Raw genomic sequence first — 14,302 nt, 5'->3', positions numbered from 1 at the left:
ATATACTCTGGCTATAGACAGCACTGGTCTCATATTGGCTTTTTCATCCAAAGCCCTTCCCCATCAAAACTTACACAAAGGGACTAGTTGGATGCTCAAATATGTATGAGTGAATTATACCTCTGGCTAAGGTAACCAAGCCTCAAAACAGCACAGTCTGTGTGTGTTCCATCAAGGCAAGAAATTTAAGACTTTTGCCCGTTAGGCAATGATAAATGAGGAAGAAGGGCTACTCATTCCCCTTGGAGGAGAGGACCGTAGTTAGTGTTTTTTTCTCTCTCAGCCAGGGTAATGCTTCCTCTCCCAATGAATGTCATTCTGGATAAAATGCTCCATGAAAGATTCAATAGACTCAAACTCATTTAGTCATAAGTAGAGTTGGATAGAAAATGGGAGCAATTATTTTCCATGATCACTAAATGCCATAGAAATCTGTGTTCTCTGTAAAGGAAAGCTTTACAGCATAAGGATATATTTCCTCAGAAAGAAGATGACATGGTTTCCAGATAAGTATTCAGTTCATAACTCCAAATTACATGCTGTAGGTAAAGAAACATTTTTTCTCTTGTAATTACAATGAATAGAAACTTTCTTATGCTTATTTTTTCTTAGAAAACAGTCATGGAGGGTGATGCATCATTATGTTTGTTCATAACTGCTTCATGCCAGTAGATGCTGAAAAGACCTATCCATCCTCAACTGGAAGCACTGACAATTTTCTACCTTTTTAGCTTCCACTAGAGTGTAAGATAGACACAGAATCAAGGGCATATCTTTACTTCACAGATTTTCAAGCATCAATTACTAGTTGGTAGATCCTACCCTTCTCTTTTTACTTACCTACAATTTGGCAATTTCATTTTTAATCCTGTCGGAAAAGAGATAGAGAAAGTAATAAAATTCAAAGTAATCAGTTTGGTCACTTTTTAATATGTCTTGTAAAAGGCAGGATAGGGATACTGGAGACTTAGGAATACTTGTATTTTATTAGAGTCCATGTTCTCCTGCCTTTGCTGATTCTTGACATAATTGTGGAGATGTACCTTGCATGCATAAACATTCAATAAGCATTCAGTGAATGAATTAATAGGGCAGCCTGGGTGGCTCAGCAGTTTAGTGCTGCCTTCAGCCCAGGGCCTGATCCTAGAGACTGGGGATCAAGTCCCATGTCAGGTTCCCTTCATGGAGTCTGCTTCTCCCTCTACCTGTGTCTCTGCCTCTCTGTTTCTTTCTCTGTCTCTCATGAATAAATAAATAAAATCTTTTAAAAAAAAGAATTAGTATTAAATGCTTAGGTTTGCCCCCCTCTTCTCACATCTCACCTGAATTTCTCATTTCTCTCTCTTAATCTCTCTCTCTCTCTCTTTCTCTCTCTCTCTCTCTCTCACACACACACACGGAGTGACTTTCAAATTTTAGTGCACATCTATCTACAAGACTTGTCAAAACTCACATTCCTTACTGGACTCGAGATCAGATTTTCTGGTTCAATTGGTCTTGAATAGGACCCCAAAATTTGCATTTTTAACACACTTGCCAAGTGATATTTATGCTACTTGTTCAGGGGACCATACTTTGAAAATCACTGCCCTAAAGGATGTGTTCCTCTCATTTCTGTGGCTTCTTTTCCTCTATGCAGGAATGCTTTCTACAACAAATAATTTTATTTCCTTGAATCACATCCCATAGATCCCTCTTGGATTTTAGCCACAGTCATGCTGGACAGTTCCAAGACTCAAGCTACTAGAGGCCCCCTTCATCTGGGTATTTCTCTGCTTTTCCATCTCAGAGCCTCCCCAGAAGTTGCAGGAACCCATTCAGCACACCGTGTAGAAGTATAGGGGAGCTAAAATCCCTGAAGGATAAAGGCACATGTGTTGTGGGGACAATTCTGAGAGGAAGTCTGTAGATTTCTCAGAGGTCCCACAGAGCTGAGCCCCTACTGCCCAGAGGGGCAACCCTGACATCACACATTCATATATGCTCTACCTTTTCTGTGTCACTCTTGTTTTCCTCATTCCTGCCTCCTGAGTCATGTTCCCATAAACTACCTGTGCCAGTATTTTTGTCTCAAGCTTTGTTTTCAGGTAAATCTAAATACAAACACCTCCTCTAACTCTTAGTAGCAACAAGCTACTGTCCTATCTCTTCTTCCCATCCCCAAACCCATCTTAGGAAAATTACTTTTTATGTTTCAGATTCCATGTGCTTTTTCTAGGTCCCTTTCTCTTCCACTCTGCAGGATTTGATAATGTTAACACTCCGTAGTTCTTGAAACTCAAGTGCAATATGATTTCTCCTCTGAGACTGGACAATCCACTCCACTGTCAATATGGACTTTTTTCAGAACTCTGTAACACTAGGTTGTGCTTGCTTAGTCACATGCCCTGTCTCTTTCTAGTAAACTCCTCTGTCAGAGGATCCCAAGCTTTCTAGACTCACAATAGCATTCTTAGTATCTCAGTAATTTCTTCACAACACCCTTAGGCCAAAGGAAAGGATAACAGTCCCATTTATCAAGGAGTTTAGTGTGAACAACTTAGTAAGTATGTATGTATTAACAAATGATTAGCCATTTAGAAGCATGACACGCATAAATATCGATTCAGTTTTAAATAAGGACAGTTACTAATGGGATGTGTGTGCCTATTGAACACTGCAAAACTTTTCAAAATTCAGAATCAGATTGGAAACCCTCACAAACATTTTTTCCACATTGATTTTTACATGTTTTTATCTGAAAATTCGGGCTTGTGAAGATATAACATCACTGAAAAGAATGTAGCATGATCTATGGATGTTGAAACTGTGGGCTGCTTTGATTTAATAGTAGATATATAGATCAGTGGAATAGAATTGAGAATCCAGAAGTAAACCTTAAACCTATACCTTGATGATGAATTGCTATTTGAAAAAGGTGCTGATAAATTCCATGGAGAAAAAGCAGTCTTTTTAACAAAATTGTGCTGGAGCAACTGCATATCCACATGCAAAAGAATGATGTTGGACCACTCCTTCACATCATATACAAAATGAAATCAAAATAGACCTAACCAGAAGAGATAAAACTACAAAACCCTTAGAAAAAAAAAGGTGTAAATTTTCATGACCTCTGATTAGACAAAGATTTCCTAGATATGATGCCAAAATCACAAGCATTCCAAAGAAAAAATAAATAATATGATTTTTTAAAATAACATATATTTGTGCTTTGTATGATGCCATAAAACAATGAAAGGACTACCTATGGGATGGAAGAAAATACTTGCATACCATATATCTGATTAAGGACTTGTATGTAAAATATATAAAGAACTACTTGTATGTAGAATAATAAAAAGACATAGCTCAACATACAAATGAGCAATGCATTTGGACAAGTAGGCCTTTCTCCAAATAAGATATACAAATGTCCAATAAGCATGTGGAAAGATGCTCAGTATTATTAGTCATTATGGAAATGTAAAATATTAAAACCACAATGAGATACTACTTCATACCCAACTAGGATGCATATAATCAAAAACAAACAATAACAAGTGTTGTAAAAAACTGTTGAGAAAATAGGACCCACCTCCTATTCTGAAGACAGAGTAAAATGGTACAACCCTTTGGTAAACATTTTGGCAGTTTTTCAAAAAGGTAAGCATAGAGTTATTTTATGACCCAGCAATTCTAGTACTTAAGAGAATTAAAAAAACACATATCCACACAAAAACTTGCATACAAATGTCATAACATTTGTATGGTCAACATACAAATGTCATACAAATGTCATAACATTTGTCTGGTATTATTCATAATACCAGAAAGTGGGAAGAATCCACATGTCCCTCAACTGATGCATGAATAAACCAAATGTGGAATAACCTCACAATTAAATATTTTTGGGCCTTAAAGGAAATGAGATACTGACACATGCTACAATATAGATGAACCTTGAAAACATTACACTAAGTGAAAGAAGTAAGACATAAAATGCCTTATATTGTATGTTCTCATTTATATAAAATTTCCAGAATAGAAAAATTAATAAAGGCTGAGAGTAGATCAGTGGTTGTCAGGGACCTGAGAATTGAGGTTGACTGCTAAGGGAATGGAATTTCTTTTGGGATTGATAAAAATGTTCTAAAACTAGTGGTAATTGCGCAAATGTGTGACTATATTAAATATCACTAATTGTCCATTTTGTAAGGGTGAATTTTAAGGTATGTGAAGTATATCTTGATAAAATGTCAAATGGTCTCCCTTCTTATCCCAACCAATGCCTTCCTAACTTGAAAGGGCAGCCTTGAATTTTTGGCTAAGCCTCCACTAGAACTCACAATCTCAAGTGGTTCCATTGATGTTTAGTGAGCAAAATTGAAGATAAACTGGTAAATTAGCCATGACCTTCTTGCAGAAATTATTGTTTGAAGGACTAAAGAGGGTTTTACTTTGTTGAATTCAACAAGATATACTGAAATATAAGCTGACGTTTTTTGTTAACTTGTATCTTTTAGTCACCAAAGAGTAGAATAAAGGATTAAGAATGGAGAGTAATGTAGCAAAGCAATGTGGTAAGAGCAGGATTCTGAAACCAGAAATCCTAGGTTTAAATATTAGCAAAGCAATTTCTATCTGTGTAATGTTTAGGAAATCATTTGCTATTTTTGTGCCAATTTCTTCATTTTTAAACCGTGGCAGTCATTTCTAAATAGTAGATTGTTAGAAAGATTTAATGAGTTGATATCTATAAAGCTTAAAATGAATCTAATTCCAAGCCCGTATTCTGTAGAGCTGGAAAGAAATTCCCAGAGAAAGAAAGAAAGAAAGAAAGAAAGAAAGAAAGAAAGAAAGAAAGGAAGAAACTCATGGGGATGACAGAAAGAACATGAGAGACTCCTAACTCTGGGAAACAAACAAGTGGTAGTGGAAAGGGAGGTGGGCGGGGGGTTGGGGTGACTGGGTGATGGGCACTGAAGGGGGCACTTGACAGGATGAGCGCTGGCTGATATGCTATATGTTGGCAAATTGAACTCCAATAAAAAAGAATAAAAGAAAAAGAAAAAAATAGAAAGAAACCCACTGTCTCCAATCCATGTGGTTTCAGATGCAGGACCAACTAATGGTGCCCTCATCATGCTTTGTGTCCTCTAAGTCTGATATCTTTGCTACTATGATGCCAGGCTCCTGTGTGAGAATCCTGGTAGAAAATGAAAGTGCAAGGACTTGGTTTCAGCCTCCTTAGGGATGCCACACAGTCATGATGTTTGAACTTGATGACATTCCCAGGATGCAGGGTACAAATCCCTGGTACCCTTCATGTTGGGGATCTAACCAAAAGAGACTCAATCACATCAACATCTTGCTCTTCATCCATGCCTGGACCAGGGCCCTCTGCTGAAACCTTACTGGCCATTTTGTCTTATTTCTTAAAGACTATAGTGCCAAGTCCTCTTTCCGTCTCTCAAATGTGCTTCTCAATGAGTGAAAATTCTAGGACCTTCTAGATGATATCCAAATTATCCATCATTCCTTTTTGACTAATTCTAGTCAAGCCTGATTTCCAAATTATCCACCCCAGCAATGTTCCATGCTTGCTCTATACAAGTTTCATAACTCAACACATATATGTTCACACCACCTTGCTCATGAGCAGTCACCAAATAGGAATCCAACCAACCCTTTCAATTGCCATACATGTAAGCAAGTTTTAGAAAGCATTTCTGTGAAGACATGGAGATGTTCAAAAGTTGGAGAACATGAAGCAGAGCTGTCCAGTAGAATTTTACGTCATGATGGGCATTTTCTGTGTTTGTGCTGTCAAATACAATAGCCTTTAATTACATGCAGATATTGAACCCTGAAATGTAGCCAATGAAATGTGGCAATTGAAATCTTCTAAATGTTTCAAAAATTCTAACTCATGTACAGGTGTGTTTAAATAGCCCATGTGGCTAGAGTCTACTGTGTTGCACAGGACAGCCAGCACAGGCCATTTCCAATGTGAGATGACATAGTTTTCCTAGCACCTTCTCCCCAAAAGCCTGTCACTCTCACAGCAATTCGGTGGCATAATCCAACCCAGTTTTTCCCAAATATGAACAATGCCTAGCTATCTTTAAAAGAAAATGAAATTTCTGGACCCTAGTGCTGCCTCTGAATTTGATATGCCTTTGGTTCAATTCTCCCAGCATTTCCCATTATTAAACACCCACAAAACCTTTATTTGTAACATGTAATGGCATTTTAGAGCCTTCAGTTGGCTCCATGAATGAAAACACAAGCACTGAAATTGCAAGACAAAGACAAGACTTACTCATAAGAAATCATCTGAAGATTCTGAAATAGGCTTTGAAATATTGTTCTTTTATTCACTTATCCAATGAAAATCTTAAAAGCAAAATTTCTCCCAGAGAATTCATAAGCCCAAGTTTGATAGATACTATCCTAACATCAATTCTAAAATGTTCCATTTCCTGGCACTACATCCTGACAAATATTTCCAGTTTCTGGATTTGAATAGCCTCAACCAGAGTTCCAACTGTTGCTGACAGCCAGGCCTGGATAGACACAGTCTAGTGTCTACTGTGCAAGGAATTCCTCTCAACAAATCACGGAACCACGGTACAAAGGAACTCCTTCTTTCCCTTCTAAAATGGTCTTCAGGAAGCAAAACAAACAAAATAAAACACCTGAGTGAAACATCACCATCAACAATTTCCAGTCTGAAATTTCATGAGGGAGTCACTTTGGTAATTTCACATAATTCTCTTAGATTTATCATGAGGCTAGATGTCTCTGCAACATTTAGTCTTATAAGTGCTTCCCCAGATATTCTGATGTCCATCTTGGAGTATTGTCCATACTCTACCGTGTAATGACCACCGTGCCCTCAGTGGATCAATGTTTACTCTGCACTATGAGTTGCATTTTTCAGCCACGACTTAGTGCTCCTCTCAGTTCCAGGGGAGTGATTCAATGATGCATCTCTCTCTTGCTTCTTATGACCCATATCCTGGACCTCTTAAAACATAACACCTTATAAACAACTTAGAGAGTTATTTCCTCTCAGATATTTAGACACTCTGAATTTGAACATTTGATTTCACATTGTGAGTGGTTGCAGTTCCTCTCTACAATTTCACAAAATTTCTAACATCACTATCCCATTGTATCCTCTCATCTCCACATCCATGACCATGTCAATCATTGAGATCCACTGACATACAACTCCACTTCTCACTAGCTTCCTCAAGAGATACAGTTACAACCTGCCTATGTTCCAGGAGGGTGTGGTGAGTTGTGGAGTCACTAAAGGTGGGGATTCTGTAGCAGTGGGTCCAGCTCTCCATCATCTCATTCACTTTCTGCCCATCCTATGCTAATTTCCAAAGACCCATATTCCTCTCCTGAGACCTTCCTACTAGACAGCACCCCACAGGAACTCTTGTCTAACACTTCTATCTCACATTTATTTTTGGCTTAATGAGAAAAAACAGTAATCCAACCAAGAGTCAGCATGCATGACCTGAAGTTCCATTCATTAAATCTGATATTTTTAAAAGAAATGCTTCTCTCTAAGAACTCTCTTTCTTATGTGCATATTTGAAGTAGGATGCTTATTTCTTTAAGTCTCTAGCATAGCAAAGTGTCACATGACATGTCACCTTCACATTTAATCCTAGCTACATTAGCAGGCTCAATTTCCCTGAAGGCGAATGTAACTCCAAAGAGCACCATGATTATGGCATTATCCCACTCAAACAGAAATAATATCAGCAATTTGTCAGCTAGGGGATGAAGTTTAATGACTGAACTCAAATCTTCAGAGGGCATAATAAAACAGTGGAAAACATTCTGAAATGATCAGAATCATGGAAGATGTGAGTTGTTGTTGTTGTTGTTGTTGTTGTTTTTAATATAACAGGTCCTTTCAGTGATAACTCGTCTGGAGATAAAATTGTTTTAGAACCTTGAAAATCAGCTGACCTTATTAAAAGCATGTAGAACCAGATTACTTATAGCCTTCCTCCTTCTTAATTGTCTTCTAAATTTGCAGTACCAACTAAAGTTAAATCATTTTCTGGACAAGAAGTATGATTTCAATATTCACATAGGTTTGCCACTTAAATGTTACAGAGGAGCTAATCAATAGTAGTCATCCCATCTTACAAACTTAGATTCTGCTGTGTGGGAAGGCAATAAAAGAATTAGAAGTCTCAATAAGTTAGCTTTTGCTATATATCAAATCACCTAAAACTCAGTGGCTTAAAACAGTAGTCATTAATTTAAGTCATGTTCCTATGGGTTAGTAATTGGGGCTGGGCTTAGTAACTGAGTGGCTATCCTGGTTCAGTGGATGAACTCACATGTCTGTGGTGAGCTACCAGGTATAGGTGGCTAATCTATGATGATCTTCATTTCTGTTCCACACTTAAAATACTTTTCACCAGGGTAGGCTGAATGTTTTCACAGTTGTTACAGGGTCCCATGAGAAAGACAGAAGCATAAAAGATGTCTTGAGGTCCACACTCAGGACAGGCACAGTCACTTCTGGTTCATTTTTTATAGCAAACCATAGGCCAGATTGAATTCAATGAACGGAGAAATGGGTTATGCCTCTCTGTGGGAAACACCACAAAGCTGCATGGTGAAGGAGCATGAATCCAGGAAGAGGCATAATTATGGTCATTTCTGCAAACAATCTACCTCAAAGACATTTCCCAACTTCGAATTATTTAAAAACCTACAGAAGTACCTAAAATAACATCCAGGAAGTTCTTGAGAAAAAAAACCCAACAGAATCACTACCCATAATTGCTGTCAATTTATAACCAGCTATTTATCCTTATATCTCTTTGAAGAGAATTCTTACTTCCATACTCAGGTCTCTATTCCAAACACACTTGTTTACTTGTATCTTCTTCTTCTTTAGTTTTCCTCAGTTTCAAAAAAAAAAAAAAAGTTAGTGGTCAGTTACTGGTAATTGTTGTCAATCATTGTCCAGAACTTGTGATAGTTGGTATATGTGGTAAAAGTTTTGATATTCAATCTGGATGCAGAAGTCTTACAACTCTAAAGATTTAATATTAAGTCCTGTATTTTCCCCTAAGGGAAACCATTTCAAAAGTTTGTCACACACTCGTTCAAGAAAAAAAAAATTATGAAATGTTTTTATAAATGGTACTATACTTGAGATGAGAGCTTAGATAGAGACTTGAGGGTCTTACACATCCAGGCAGGAGGGCTAAACACCACTTATTGGAGATTCAGGGCAATGAATTTAGGCTGCGAGTAAATAGCATTAGTAGCACAGCCTACTTCTGGATTTGGACCAGCCTAGGGCTGAAGTGCGGATGGGTGGACATACGTGAGCAAATCTCTCTAGAGAGTGTTGTCCAATAGAAAAAGAATATGAGTTACTTGCATAACTGAGTTTTCTAGTAGTTATATTTAAAAAGTAAAAAGAAACTGGGGTGTGTGGGTGGCTCAGTTGGTTGGATGGCTGACTCTTGGTTTCAGCTCAGGTCATGAACTCAGGGTCCTGGGAGCCAGCCTGGCATTGGGTTCCATGTTCAGCAGGGAGTCTGCTTATCTCTCTCTGCCCCTCCTCTCTCTCTGTCAAAAATAAATAAGTAAATCTTAAAAAAAAATAAAAATAAAAAAAAAGCAAGTGAAATTAACTTTAAGAAAATATTTTATTTAACTTTATATATCCAAAATAGTAAATTTTCAACATAAAATGAAGTATGTATTCAAAATATTAAATCTTCAACATAAAATGAAGGATGGCCTCTACTTTGGCTTTAGAGGCAAAAAATATGTCATGGTGCTCTTTGTATGCTTCGTATCTAGCTCAGTGCTTGGCACAGAATATGTGACCAATAAATGTAGGCTGAAGGAAAAAAGCAATATAACCATTGGGTACCTGTGATTCAGTCTTTAATGACTGTGTTGTCATTGCCTGGAAAGATAACCATTTTCCCATGCATTTTTGGTTTCAAATTCTTATAACTAAAGGTCAGTCCAACTAGCTTAATCATATATTCTTAACTTTCAAATTATATAAACAACTTACATTGTCTCTGAATTCCACTTGACAGCTTATTTGAGAATAGAAATTCTTTAGACATGAAGTAAGTTTGTCATTTAGACTAGTGTTAAATAACCTAGAGAGTGTGGTAAGGACAGTCCTTGGCTGCCTTGGGGTCCTTCATAAGGACATATATGTATTTTTCCAGTAAATGGATTTCATGTAGTTTACACTTACAATTCCCATTTGACTTTGGGTTCTATGACAGCTATTTTTTTTTTTCTGCTATAAAAGCACTTAGTCTCTTAACTCCACTTGATGGGCCTTCCTTCAAATATTCATAAGATTTTCTGTAAATGTCCAAGTTTCCTTTCTGAAACTATAAATATATCAGTAAAAGAAGAATCACATCTCAAGCCAAGACAGGCTCAAATATTAGCCTGAGATTCTCTTTCAAGTTAATCTCTAAAATACAGATCACAGTTTAAGAAAAAAAGTGATGTTTCTTGACAAAAAAAAAGACTGGGTCCGAAGTTAGTGAAAATATGTACAAAAGGAAGAATCCTCAGAGACTGGTAGATCCTAAAACTCTATTCACCAATCTGAGCAACACACATGGCATATTTTAATGCTCACGAATCCACATGGCTAAGAATATTATCCAGAGACCTCTCAGTGTTGTTTTTTTTTTAATCTCCCAAATCATTTAGTTAATAAAACAAAAATTGTTAAGCATTTACTATCAAAGAGTGCTGGGTGAAGGACAATGAGAAGTGCTGTAGGAGCAGAAGTTAAGATCCACTCTTTTAAGTTTCTTAAATTTTATTTAGTAAATAAGCCCAACGTCACCTCAGGGTTCTTATTCCTCCTTATATTCTTTTTGTAAATTCCCTTCAGTGGGGCAGGATTACCTCCTTAAAAAGACTTGCCTATCACCTCAATAACCCATAGTGCCATAACTTATTATTTTATTTTATTTTTTTTTTAACTTATTATTTTAAATTATTGCTGCTTTTACTACGTGGAAAATACAATAGAAGATAGATGATAGATAGATAGATAGATAGATAGATAGATAGATAGATAGATAAACTGAGGTCCTTTTTGTCTCTAATTTGGGGAAAGTCCTAAAAAGCTGAGAGTGAAACATTAGGTGGTAGGTACTTGCACGTCCTAAAATGAAGCTCCATCTTCACAGGATATGGGGGAGAAGAAAAGTTTTTGTGGCTGTGCCCAACACTCACCTTAAGTGTATGAAAAGGTTAAGAAGAAACATCTCAGAGAAAGAGAATTTGGGGAGAGCTGTTGGTTTGCTTTGGATTTTCCCTCCCTTCACCAGTGTTTGCTCCAGTCTAACTGAGGCTTCAGAGAATCTTTTGGAAATTGTCTCCTAGGCAGTACCTAACAGCTGAAAAGTCTCATGGCAAGAAGTAGATTGTGGCTTGTGCTTGTTTCTCTCTCTCTCTCTTTTTTAAAGATTTTTACTTATTTATTTGACAGAAAGATCAGGAGCAGAGAAAGCAGCAGGCAGAGGGGAAAGCAGGCTCCCCACTGAGCAGAGAGCCCCACATGGGCTCCATCCCAAGACCCTGAGATCATGAACTTAACCAACTGAGCCACCCAGGCATCCCAAGATTGTGGCTGTTTCTATTGGTAAAGTGAGAAGATTTATCTATAAATGAAAGGAAGAGTTTTGACTAGTCCATGGAGACTGGATATTTTTATTACTTAAATGAAACTGTTTTGTGCCTAATAGCAATTAGAGAAATTTTTATTGATAGAGTGATATATGTGTTGAAGAAGATCTGGGGCTGAACCAATATTTCATCCACAGAGAGTAAGAACAAATTTCACAGAGGGGGTTTGAATAAGTTGCAGAGGGGAAAAAATGGTGTTATTTTATGATTGTTCTTCTAGATCTTGCTCTTTCAACACAGCAGTTACATACATTTATATGCCTGCTTATTTAGTCATCCCCATTGGAACATAAGCTCCCCAAGGGCAAGGACCTTATCTCTTTCTTTCATTGTTGATTCCTCTGAGCCTAGAAAAAATGTCAAGTACATCATGAGTACTTAATAAATATTAGTTGAATGGATACATAAATGGGTAGCAGTGCATAGGGGATCAGAAGTTCTTCTACATGATTTTTCTTGAAGAAAATGTGTTGGCTGAAATTAAAAAAAAAAAAGAAATACAAAAATACAGATGATCTTCCCCGAAGAAATAGAGTAGCAATAGTGCCTTCTCAATGTAGCCGTAATTTACACTGGCTTCAGTGGAGGAGGCTCAAAGTCATATATAGGCTCTTCTCATCTAAAATCTTAGCTGCCTAATGTTATTCTGCTTATGTAACTAATTGCTACTGGCAGCTTTTATTTCTCCTTTGCATTTTCTCATGCGATATTCTATTGCTAATAAAACTGTCAATTTTCTTTTACTTCAATAAAAGGTCACAGATGACAACAACCCCCTTCGCCTACTAACAGCAAGAGCCTTTATTAATATTTTAAATGTACACAGTGATATTTCCAAAAGGTCAGATTTTTTAAAAGACATAAAATGTCAGTCCTAATTCTTTTCTCTCCTTTTCTTTGCCCCATATCACTGCCACTTTGCTCTTCAGCCTCAGATACTGTGCTTATGATAAATTATGTTTAACCAGGTAAACATCAGGTGGGAGCATCAGGTAGGAGGAATAGCATAAGAGGCACATGTCTCTACCATCGATATTTCTCCTGCAGCTTAATGTACAAACATGGCCATAATGAGCAGCTTTCTGAATATAAAGATTCTAAAGAGCCCTCACCAGCAGGTTTTATGATTTTCATTCTTTTCCTAATACTGTATAACAAATCATCCTAAAACTTAAGTGTTTTAAATTAATAAACATTTCTTTCGTGAGTCAGAAATATAAATTAGGCTCATGTCAATTGCATTTCCATAATAAATTTTTTTAAATTGTGGTAAGGTTTATGAGTTCTCAGGCTCTAGGTCTCACAAAGGCTGCAGTCAAGAAGTTGACCCAGGCTGCAGGCATCTCAAGATTTAACTGAGGAAGGACTCATTTTCAAAATCATTCATGTGGCTTTTGGCAGGATTCAGTTCCTCATAAGCAATTGGATTGAACGCTGGATTTTGGCCAGAGATCTTGCCAGTTCCTAGCCACATAGTCATCTCCATAGGGTAACTTATAACATGGCAGCTAGTCTTCCTCAGAATAAGCAACTGAGATGTCAAGAAAGAGAGTGATACAAAAGTCATGGTCTTATTAGTCTTTGAAGTGACATTTCATGATTTTTATCAAATTCTGTTTGTTAGAAGTGAGTTAGTAGGTCCTGTCTACATTCAGGGGAGAGCATAAATACCAGGAGGTAGAGATCAATGGAGCTCATTTTAGAGGCTGTCTACCACAATTATGAAGCATGAATTTGCACCGATCAAAAGAAAAAAAGAAGAAGCCTTTTGATTGTTGATTATGTGACAGGCATGGTACTAAGGATTTTATATGAAATCATTATTTCAGGGAAGCCCGGTGGCTCAGCAATTTAGTGCCACCTTTGGCCCAGGGTGTGATCCTGGAGACCCAGGATCCAGTCCCATGTCGGGCTCCCTGCAGGGAGCCTGCTTCTCCCTCTGCCTGTGTCTCTGTCTCTCTGTCTCTGCATCTCTCATGAATAAATAAATAAAATCTTAAAAAAAAAGAGAAATAATTATTTCAGAAAAATTCTATAAAGTGAGTGTTATTAATATCCAGAGGTTATAAACGGAGGCTCAGGGTCATAAGGCAAAGTCGTCAAGATTTCACAAATAGTCTGAGATAGACCTTGACTCGTAATCACTGTACTTCACAATTTTATTCTACTCCTTTTCAAACCTTTCTTTGTGATCAGTGATAGACCTCTACAAAAGATAGCTGGCTAGTTTTTGAACCATATCTCTGGTTATGAGAGAGTATACATTGAGCTAGGCTACTTGGGAAGAGAACCATAACTGACAAACAGAAAATGTTTTTCTATGCTAAGAACCAGGGATAGATGTTAACCAGATGTAGACATTATCTTCTAGAAGCTACTATGTGGTAGGGAGGCTGCACTATAAAGATCCTGGTATAGGGCAGAATGACCAATGATGAATTATACTTGGGGAAGTGAAGATCATGACAGGATTTGATTAGTCATTTGCCTAGGAAGGCCAATATGTGTTTTCTGACTATGAATAATTCTTAAGAAAGCTACCATTCAAAAGAGGGTGGTACCCCCCCTGCAGTGTCAGTGAACACTA

General features: G+C 37.3%; 1 long non-coding RNA gene across 3 annotated transcripts in view; it reads left to right on the top strand.

Annotated features, from left to right (window-relative positions):
• The window catches only part of LOC144297927 (uncharacterized), a 224,338-nt gene that overhangs the window by 185,216 nt on the left and 24,820 nt on the right, over positions 1-14,302 (top strand). The window lies entirely within an intron of this gene.

The sequence above is a fragment of the Canis aureus genome, chromosome 26, assembly GCF_053574225.1.
Source record: "Canis aureus isolate CA01 chromosome 26, VMU_Caureus_v.1.0, whole genome shotgun sequence".
In the NCBI taxonomy this organism is placed as follows: domain Eukaryota; kingdom Metazoa; phylum Chordata; class Mammalia; order Carnivora; family Canidae; genus Canis; species Canis aureus.
Note: the sequence above shows the minus strand (reverse complement) of the source record. Positions and strands in the feature narration are given on the sequence as shown.